Below are 9,826 nucleotides of genomic sequence, written 5' to 3' on the forward strand. Positions count from 1 at the left end.
TGCTTTGCCTGCCCAGCTGCCTTTGCCCAGAGGGCCCGGCTCCCAGCAGCGGATGGGACTGCGTCGCTCTGGTGAGACCAAGTGAAGTTTGGAGGGGTTTGTGGAGCTGGGGGGGCCTGTGGGTGGGTAGTGGCTTGGAGATCTCCCTCTGGGGGTGTAGGGGAGGAGCTGGTGTTTCTCAGGCTCAATTGTGTCCTCCTGCCTTGGCAGAAGCCGTCGGAGAAGAAAGAAGAGACAGCAGTGGAACTTTGAGGCAAGAGCGAAGAAGAGGAGCAGCAGCGTCGAGCTCAAGAGGGGGCACGACAGGGACCCTCTGGGCAAATGCACCTCCCTGGCCCCCCCGGGCAGGGATCCGTAAGAGTCCGGCGGGCACCTTCAGGGTGCCCCGGCTGGCTTTGCGCTGGGCGACCTCCCTGTAAGCAGGGCTGGGTCTTTGCTTTGCTTTGCTGGCCTTTGGCCATGGCGCTCCTTTGGCTGCCCGGAGAGAGGGGCAACCCTGTAAGGAGGGTGAGAGCCCCCGTCTCCGCACCCGCGGGGGGAAACGGAGCTCTCCCGAACCCCCAGCCCACCCTGTAAGCAGGGCAGGGCTTTTCCCGCCCCCCAGCCCACCCTGTAAGCAGGGCAGGGCTTTTCCCGCCCCCCAGCCCACCCTGTAAGCAGGGTAGGGCTTTTCCCGACCCCCAGCCCCGCCCTGTAAGCAGGGCAGGGCTTTTCCTGACCCCCAGCCCGCCCTGTAAGCAGGGCAGGGCTTTTCCTGACCCCCAGCCTGCCCTGTAAGCAGGGCAGGGCTTTTCCTGACCCCCCAGCCCGCCCTGTAAGCAGGGCAGGGCTTTTCCTGACCCCCAGCCCACCCTGTAAGCAGGGCAGGGCTTTTCCTGACCCCCAGCCCGCCCTGTAAGCAGGGCAGGGCTTTTCCTGACCCCCAGCCCGCCCTGTAAGCAGGGCAGGGCTTTTCCCGATCCCCAGCCCACCCTGTAAGCAGGGCAGGGCTTTTCCCGATCCCCAGCCCACCCTGTAAGCAGGGCAGGGCTTTTCCCCTGGCACCTTTGTGCCTGCTTGTGGCCCCTGGCCACAGTGAGCCCCTATAGATTGGGTGTGTCACAGCCTTGGTCTCTGGGCCAGCTGTGAAGCCCCTGAGTGTGCTGAGGCCCCTGTGGCCTCTGCAGAGCCCGGGGCAGGGCTGAGGCTCTGCTCTCCTGCCCAGAGGGAGGGATGGGCTCCCCACGCGTTGGCTGCACAGAACCTGCTCCCTCTTCTGGGACGTGCCCCCTTTGTGTTTTTGTGTTTGTCGGTGTGAGTGAGCAAGTGAGCTTGTGTTTTATCCCCCGTAGCAAAAGTGAGGCTAGTGTAGCTTAGACTTCCCAGGAGGGAAAGAGGGGCTCTGTGCAACAACCGGGGGGTGCCCTCTGAACCCACGGGTGGAGACAGGCCCAGCCTTGCCCCTTCTTCCCCAGGACAGAGCGAAGCCCGTTAGTGGTGGTGCAGGCACCGTGACCCGCCTGTAGCCAGGGCCTGGGCGTGTGCCTGCGCTGCGGGGCTGCCTGTCCTGCTGGTGATGTGCCAGCGTGATCCCCCCCCCGGCCTTAGGCCGTCAGGCCACTGTTGGGAGTGCCGGGCCTCGGGGGCGGCCCTGTAAGTGGGGCTTTGTGCGTCCCCCGTGCCCGGCGGGCGGTTGGAGGGACCCCCTGTAACCAGGCGGGTGTCCCGTGGGGTCCCCACCCTTTCACAGGCGTGGGGCTGGGCGTGTGCCCTCCCTGTCCTTGGGGGAAGGCCGAGCTCCGTGGCTCCCTGGGTGTGAACCCGCCTGTAAGCAGGGTCCGGGTCTGGGAGCCTTTGTGCTCCCTCAGCTGGCAGCCTGTGCGGGGCGACCGCCCCGTTAGCGGGGAGTGGGTCAGGTGCCCCCGAAGCGGAGCGAAGGAGCCTCCGCGGGCCTTTGGGCCCAGGGCTGCCCTGTAAGTCGGGGCCAGTGCCCTGGAGTCCCGGGCACTTTGCGCTCCAGGCAGCGGCCGGAGCCCCCTGTAAGCGGGGGTGCAGCCTCTTTGGCCACTGCCTTGCATGCCCAGCTGCCTTTGCCCAGAGGGCCCGGCTCCCAGCAGCGGATGGGACTGCGTCGCTCTGGTGAGACCAAGTGAAGTTTGGAGGGGTTTGTGGAGCTGGGGGGGCCTGTGGGTGGGTAGTGGCTTGGAGATCTCCCTCTGGGGGTGTAGGGACCGGGTTTCCTTCTTGGGGAGGAGCTGGTGTTTCTCAGGCTCAATTGTGTCCTCCTGCCTTGGCAGAAGCCGTCGGAGAAGAAAGAAGAGACAGCAGTGAAACTTTGAGGCAAGAGCGAAGAAGAGGAGCAGCAGCGTCGAGCTCAAGAGGGGGCACGACAGGGACCCTCTGGGCAAATGCACCTCCCTGGCCCCCCCCGGGCAGGGATCCGTAAGAGTCCGGCGGGCACCTTCAGGGTGCCCCGGCTGGCTTTGCGCTGGGCGACCTCCCTGTAAGCAGGGCTGGGTCTTTGCTTTGCTTTGCTTTGCTGGCCTTGGGCCATGGCGCTCCTTTGGCTGCCTGGAGAGAGGGGCAACCCTGTAAGGAGGGTGAGAGCCCCCATCTCCTCACCCAAGGGGGGAAACGGAGCTCTCCCTATCCCCAGCCCGCCCTGTAAGCAGGGCAGGGCTTTTTCTGACCCCCAGCCCGCCCTGTAAGCAGGGCAGGGCTTTTGCTGACCCCCAGCCCGCCCTGTAAGCAGGGCAGGGCTTTTTCTGACCCCCAGCCCGCCCTGTAAGCAGGACAGGGCTTTTGCTGACCCTCAGCCCGCCCTGTAAGCAGGGCAGGGCTTTTGCTGACCCCCAGCCCGCCCTGTAAGCAGGGCAGGGCTTTTGCTGACCCCCAGCCCGCCCTGTAAGCAGGGCAGGGCTTTTCCCCCTGGCACCTTTGTGCCTGCTTATGGCCCCTGGCCAGAGTGGCCCCCTGTAGCTGGGGCGTGTCACGGCCTTGGTCCCTGGACCTGTTGTGAAGCCCCTCCGTGTGCTGAGGCCCCTCTGGCCTCTGCAGAGCCCGGGGCAGGGCTGAGGCTCTGCTCTCCTGCCCAGAGGGAGGGATGGCTCCCCACGCGTTGGCTGCACAGCACCTGCTCCCTCTTCTGGGACGTTCCCCCTTTGTGTTTTTGTGTTTGTCGGTGTGAGTGAGCAAGTGAGCTTGTGTTTTACCCCCCGTAGCAAAAGTGAGGCTAGTGTAGCTTAGACTTCCCAGGAGGGAAAGAGGGGCTCTGTGCAGCAACCGGGGGGTGCCCTCTGAACCCACGGGTAGAGACAGGCCCAGCCTTGCCCCTTCTTCCCCAGGACAGAGCGAAGCCCGTTAGTGGTGGTGCAGGCACCGTGACCCGCCTGTAGCCAGGGCCTGGGCGTGTGCCTGCGCTGCGGGGCTGCCTGTCCTGCTGGTGCTGTGCCAGCGTGATCCCCCCCCGGCCTTAGGCCGTCAGGCCACTGTTGGGAGTGCCGGGCCTCGGGGGCGGCCCTGTAAGTGGGGCTTTGTGTGTCCCCCGTGCCCGGCGGGCGGTTGGAGGGACCCTCTGTAACCAGGCGGGTGTCCCGTGGGGTCCCCACCCTTTCACAGGCGTGGGGCTGGGCGTGTGCCCTCCCTGTCCTCGGGGGAAGGCCGAGCTCCGTGGCTCCCTGGGTGTGACCCCGCCTGTAAGCAGGGTCCGGGTCTGGGAGCCTTTGTGCTCCCTCAGCTGGCAGCCTGTGCGGGGCGACCGCCCCGTTAGCGGGGAGCGGAGAGAGAGGAGCCTCCGCGGCCTTTGGGCCCAGGGCTGCCCTGTAAGTCGGGGCCAGTGCCCTGGAGTCCCGGGCACTTTGCGCTCCAGGCAGCGGCCGGAGCCCCCTGTAAGCAGGGGGCAGCCTCTTTGGCCACTGCCTTGCATGCCCAGCTGCCTTTGCCCAGAGGGCCCGGCTCCCAGCAGCGGATGGGACTGCGTCGCTCTGGTGAGACCAAGTGAAGTTTGGAGGGGTTTGTGGAGCTGGGGGGGCCTGTGGGTGGGTAGTGGCTGGAGATCTCCCTCTGGGGGTGTAGGGACCGGGTTTCCTTCTTGGGGAGGAGCTGGTGTTTCTCAGGCTCAACTGTGTCCTCCTGCCTTGGCAGAAGCCGTCGGAGAAGAAAGAAGAGACAGGACTGGAACTTCGAGGCAAGAGCGAAGAAGAGGAGCAGCAGCGTCGAGCTCAAGAGTGGACCAGCGAGGCAAGAGCCAAGGAGAGGAACAGCAGCGTCGAGCTCAAGAGGGGGCACGACAGAGACCCTCTGGGCAAAGGCACCTCCCGGGCACCCCCCGGGCAGGGATCCGTAAGAGTCCGGCGGGCACCTTCAGGCTGCCCTGCTGGCTTTGCGCTGGGCGACCTCCCTGTAAGCAGGGCTGGGTCTTTGCTTTGCTTTGCTGGCCTTTGGCCATGGCGCTCCTTTGGCTGCCCGGAGAGAGGGGCAACCCTGTAAGGAGGGTGAGAGCCCCAATCTCCGCACCCGAGGGGAGAAACGGAGCTCTCCCGATCCCCAGCCCGCCCTGTAAGCAGGGCAGGGCTTTTCCCGACCCCCAGCCCACCCTGTAAGCAGGGCAGGGCTTTTCCTGACCCCCAGCCCGCCCTGTAAGCAGGGCAGGGCTTTTCCTGACCCCCAGCCCGCCCTGTAAGCAGGGCAGGGCTTTTCCTGACCCCCAGCCCGCCCTGTAAGCAGGGCAGGGCTTTTCCCGCCCCCCAGCCCACCCTGTAAGCAGGGCAGGGCTTTTCCCGCCCCCCAGCCCACCCTGTAAGCAGGGCAGGGCTTTTCCCGCCCCCCAGCCCACCCTGTAAGCAGGGCAGGGCTTTTCCCGCCCCCCAGCCCACCCTGTAAGCAGGGCAGGGCTTTTCCCCCTGGCACCTTTGTGCCTGCTTATGGCCCCTGGCCAGAGTGACCCCCTGTAGCTGGGGCGTGTCACGGCCTTGATCGCTGGGCCAGTTGTGAAGCCCCTCAGTGTGCTGAGGTCCCTCTGGCCTCTGCAGAGCCCGGGGCAGGGCTGAGGCTCTGCTCTCCTGCCCAGAGGGAGGGATGGCTCCCCACGCGTTGGCTGCACAGAGCCTGCTCCCTCTTCTGGGACGTTCCCCCTTTGTGTTTTTGTGTTTGTCGGTGTGAGTGAGCAAGTGAGCTTGTGTTTTATCCCCCGTAGCAAAAGTGAGGCTAGTGTAGCTTAGACTTCCCAGGAGGGAAAGAGGGGCTCTGTGCAGCAACCGGGGGGTGCCCTCTGAACCCACGGGTGGAGACAGGGCCCAGCCTTGCCCCTTCTTCCCCAGGACAGAGCGAAGCCCGTTAGTGGTGGTGCAGGCACCGTGACCCGCCTGTAGCCAGGGCCTGGGCGTGTGCCTGCGCTGCGGGGCTGCCTGTCCTGCTGGTGATGTGCCAGCGTGATCCCCACCCCCCCCCCCGGCCTTAGGCCGTCAGGCCACTGTTGGGAGTGCCGGGCCTCGGGGGCGGCCCTGTAAGTGGGGCTTTGTGCGTCCCCCGTGCCCGGCGGGCGGTTGGAGGGACCCTCTGTAACCAGGCGGGTGTCCCGTGGGGTCCCCACCCTTTCACAGGCGTGGGGCTGGGCGTGTGCCCTCCCTGTCCTCGGGGGAAGGCCGAGCTCCGTGGCTCCCTGGGTGTGAACCCGCCTGTAAGCAGGGTCCGGGTCTGGGAGCCTTTGTGCTCCCTCAGCTGGCAGCCTGTGCGGGGCGACCGCCCCGTTAGCGGGGAGCGGGTCAGGTGCCCCCGAAGCGGAGAGAAGGAGCCTCCGCGAGCCTTTGGGCCCAGGGCTGCCCTGTAAGTCGGGGCCAGTGCCCTGGAGTCCCGGGCACTTTGTGCTCCAAGCAGCGGCCGGAGCCCCCTGTAAGCAGGGGTGCAGCCTCTTTGGCCACTGCTTTGCCTGCCCAGCTGCCTTTGCCCAGAGGGCCCGGCTCCCAGCAGCGGATGGGACTGCGTCGCTCTGGTGAGACCAAGTGAAGTTTGGAGGGGTTTGTGGAGCTGGGGGGGCCTGTGGGTGGGTAGTGGCTTGGAGATCTCCCTCTGGGGGTGTAGGGACCGGGTTTCCTTCTTGGGGAGGAGCTGGTGTTTCTCAGGCTCAACTGTGTCCTCCTGCCTTGGCAGAAGCCGTCGGAGAAGAAAGAAGAGACAGGACTGGAACTTCGAGGCAAGAGTGAAGAAGAGGAGCAGCGGGTGGGACTGCGCTATGAGTCGCCGTAGGGAGTCCAAGTGAAGCTTGGATAGTTTTGTGGAACTGGGGGAGCCTGTGGCTGGGTGGGGAAGGGCTTGGAGATGTGCCTCCGGGGGCATGGGGTCCGGGTTACCTTGGTATGTAATGTCCCTTTAAGGCTTCACTCTCAGTAGTGGTTGTATTAGTCCCTATGCAAATCTAGCAGGTTTTGTGACACAGAATTGCAGCGTATAGAAGACTGAGAAATGCAGAGCTCCGAATCATTTCACTTACGGCACTCTGTAATGAGATCTAATCAACGTTTAACACCTCGGGGTGAAATTTCCCCCTCCTTTCCGTATATGGGTTTTTGTTATAATCCCAGGACAGTCTCCAGTTTGTTGTTGTTAAACAAGTGATGTCATCCCCAACTGACTAAAATGATTGGAAGTGCTAGAAATAAGTATTACAGAAAAGGTTGAAACAGTGCTTTCATGCTGAAAATACCCAAGGCTTTGTTTTTATAACAAATACATAATCCTGCAATGTAAATACCAGGTGCCACCCAGCCACCACATAGGTACTGACTGGCCACAGAAAGATTTTTCACTCAATAAATAATTGAGCGAACATGGGCAATTCCATCCTGCAGTTTCTCACCTGTAAAGCGTAGGCTGCAACTAGTCAAAGTTATTTGACATCTATGAAGAAAGGCTTGTAGACAAGAACAACATATTTTCTCTAAATATCTTCTATACTACCTCTATCCAGGCAAAACACAGTTCTGCATTTACAAAATACAGGGTGTTGAGGGTAATGACTGCCAAGAATTGCAGGGAGGACCTTACAAAGCTGTGTGGCTGGTCAATATCACAGTAGCTGAAATTCACTCTGAATAAAGAAAAGCTACATGCACCAGAAAAAGTCTTAACTTCAAATATGCATAAGGTTCTGAACTGACAATTGTGGTTCAGCAATAAGCATATATGATAGATCCAAGAGAGAATTAGGTCACTGCTCATTATCAATTAAGGAAGCAAATAAACTTTTTAAGAATTTTTAGGAAGGAAGAGAAATAAAACAGAACTAAGCACCGTGCCTTTGAATAAATGTATGATTCACCTATGTTTTTAATAATTCTGCAGCTCTGGTTTCATTTTAGGAGAATATGGTCAAACAGAAAAGACCAGTAAGGATAATGCACATCAGTGCAAAGAACTGCATATGCAAGAACATCTCAGCTTGGAAAAGAGAACTAAGAGAGAATGCACAAGTCTATCCACAAGCAGGTGGAAAAGAGTGAAAGGGCATTGATTCCCATGGCATCAGTTGTTCACCAATTCTCAGAAATATAGGTGACAACAAACGAAATCCAGCTAGGGATGGAAAGTTTAAGCACTGGTGAGAAAACGCGAAACTCACTGCAAGGGCTGCGAGGGATGTTTAGAGGTTACAAGGGAGGACTGGGAAAGTGCACAGAGAAGACATTCTGTGGAGGTTACTACAAGAAATATCCAGCTCAGGAAATACCCTGAGCTGAAAACTGTTGGAAAATGAGAAGTAGAAGGGGTAGCAACATACTGCCTTTTTCTGACTGGGCAACCACTGTCAGAAGCAGGAAACTGGACTAGAGGGACCTTAAGTTGACCCAATAGGACAATTCCTATGTTGCTGGCTTTACCTCACAGCATGCAGCTATAGATTTCCAATAGCTCAGTGCAGGTAACATAAATCTAGAAACCAGGGTGGCTTCGATGGTACGGACTGTCATATCTGTTCATTCAACCCTGCGATGCTTCTTAAGAGAGCCCTGACACATAAACCCATTGAGTGTCCCATGCAAATACAAACATATATGTGTGTGTATTGGGATGAGCATGGGAGGGGCTACCCACAACTTCACCACCATGCAGATATCGTAAGTGATCTAATTCACTTCCATTTACTCTTCTTGTTGTTGTGGATTAACTTGAACAGAGATAGGAAATGGTTTCAGTGCAAACTGGAGTATGACCAAGCAAGAACAAGAGATTGTGAAGAAAAGAAAGTCTTCAGCAGCCCAGGCTGCCATTTCTCAGTAAAAGCCACAGAACCCCTGGGACAATCATCCCCAGAACACGAATTTAGTATCAACATGGCTTGCCAAAAAAGCAGAACTGCTGGCTTTTAGCATGCACAGAGGTACAGTGCTCCAAGCCTCACTTCCAAAGTATACAACTAACTTGTACCTATAGAACCAATAGTCTCAAGTCTCTCTTACCTCATCAAACCATGCACTGCAAGAATGTCATCTTACTGCAAAAATTATTTTTTGTAAGATATCCATTTTTTAAAATAAAAATCTCCATTAACATTCACTTATTTCCCTGGTTTATTTTCTTCTTCCTAAGCCCTCCCTCCTTTGGATAACTCTAAGGGCTGTAGAGTGATTGTTAAAGCAATTGTCATTTCAAAATTAACATATCTTCATACATATGTTCACAGCTGCCTTGGAGTGCCTCACAAATTTGCACATCATCTTTTTATGTGGGCTATGATGCTCCATAAGGATAAAGATGGTGAAAAATTGCACAAGACTCCCTTGGGACTCCTTCTACTCCTGTGGACTGTGGAATGAGATAGGGAAGAATTATCACTGCCCTCTGAAGTGGCCAAAAACATATCTTTCATGCAGTAGTAAACAAAGCCCTGTAATTGCAGTAAGATGACAATGCTGGTAACTCTTAGAGATGTCCCAAGCACTAAGCATTGCAGGACTGCATCCCACATTTGCATTGTCTTTGATTCTTACTATTTTCTACAGCTCATTAAAACTTAACTTCATAGAAGTCTGAATAGAAGTCATATACATGTTAAAATACAGTAATTTATGTCTGCCTTACAATGTTACAATAAAAGCATATTTCATCAATTTACAGTATTTCAGTTCTATTGGCTTGAGAAGAACAAGACTGAATCATTACATGCAGCACAACTAAGCATTAAAATTTGGTTGTCCAAAAATCCTGAGCCTCCAAACTTGCTTTGGAACTATGTGATTTTGAAGCATTGAAGTTAATTTGTCATTTCTACCTGTTGAGCAAAACCTGAGAGGGAGTAAATGCAGGTGTCTGGTCTGCCCAGCTGCTGGGGTTTGTCTCCTCTGCAGCACAAGCTAATTCCTTCTGGAAATGAAGGCCTTGCGGTGTTGCCAATAAGTTTAACCTCAATAAAATCTATGTGCCAGAGTAGTTTTTAAAAGGTTCTAAACAAACAGTTACACCTTCCAAAAAATAGTGGAGACCAGATCAATAGGTAGCCTTTGTTACTATAGCATGCCTTTTCTAGTTAAAAAAGGACAGGACTTTGCTTATTCTTAATTTTTTCAGAATATTGCCACCCTTAACTCAGTTCACTTTCTTGTACACTAGAAGTTTTCTGTATCCAGCACTGACTCTCTCTGGATCCTTTGCTAATACTTTGAATTAATTCTTAAATTAGTTCCTCCCCGCTTCTCTTAAATTTTAGGTGAGGAACGAGAGTTGATTCCAGCTACTACTCAAGGCAAGAATAAAAAACTTCATGTGACCATTTGGAACTCTCACCCAATTATCATAATCATACTTTCTAATTTTTTTTAATAAAACTAAAAATCCATATCTAAACAAAAGCTTT

General features: G+C 56.3%; 1 long non-coding RNA gene across 1 annotated transcript; it reads left to right on the forward strand.

The window, feature by feature from the left end:
- Positions 1-4,805: 4,805 nt before the first annotated feature.
- LOC113994558 lies at positions 4,806-9,083 on the forward strand. Its single transcript, XR_003543132.2, has 2 exons — positions 4,806-5,968; positions 6,127-9,083. It is a non-coding gene; the product is annotated as an uncharacterized LOC113994558 (long non-coding RNA).
- Positions 9,084-9,826: the final 743 nt, after the last annotated feature.

The sequence above is a fragment of the Pipra filicauda genome, unplaced genomic scaffold, assembly GCF_003945595.2.
Source record: "Pipra filicauda isolate LSUMZ 115617 unplaced genomic scaffold, ASM394559v2 scaffold253_size2546935_pilon, whole genome shotgun sequence".
NCBI classification, from domain to species: Eukaryota; Metazoa; Chordata; class Aves; order Passeriformes; family Pipridae; genus Pipra; species Pipra filicauda.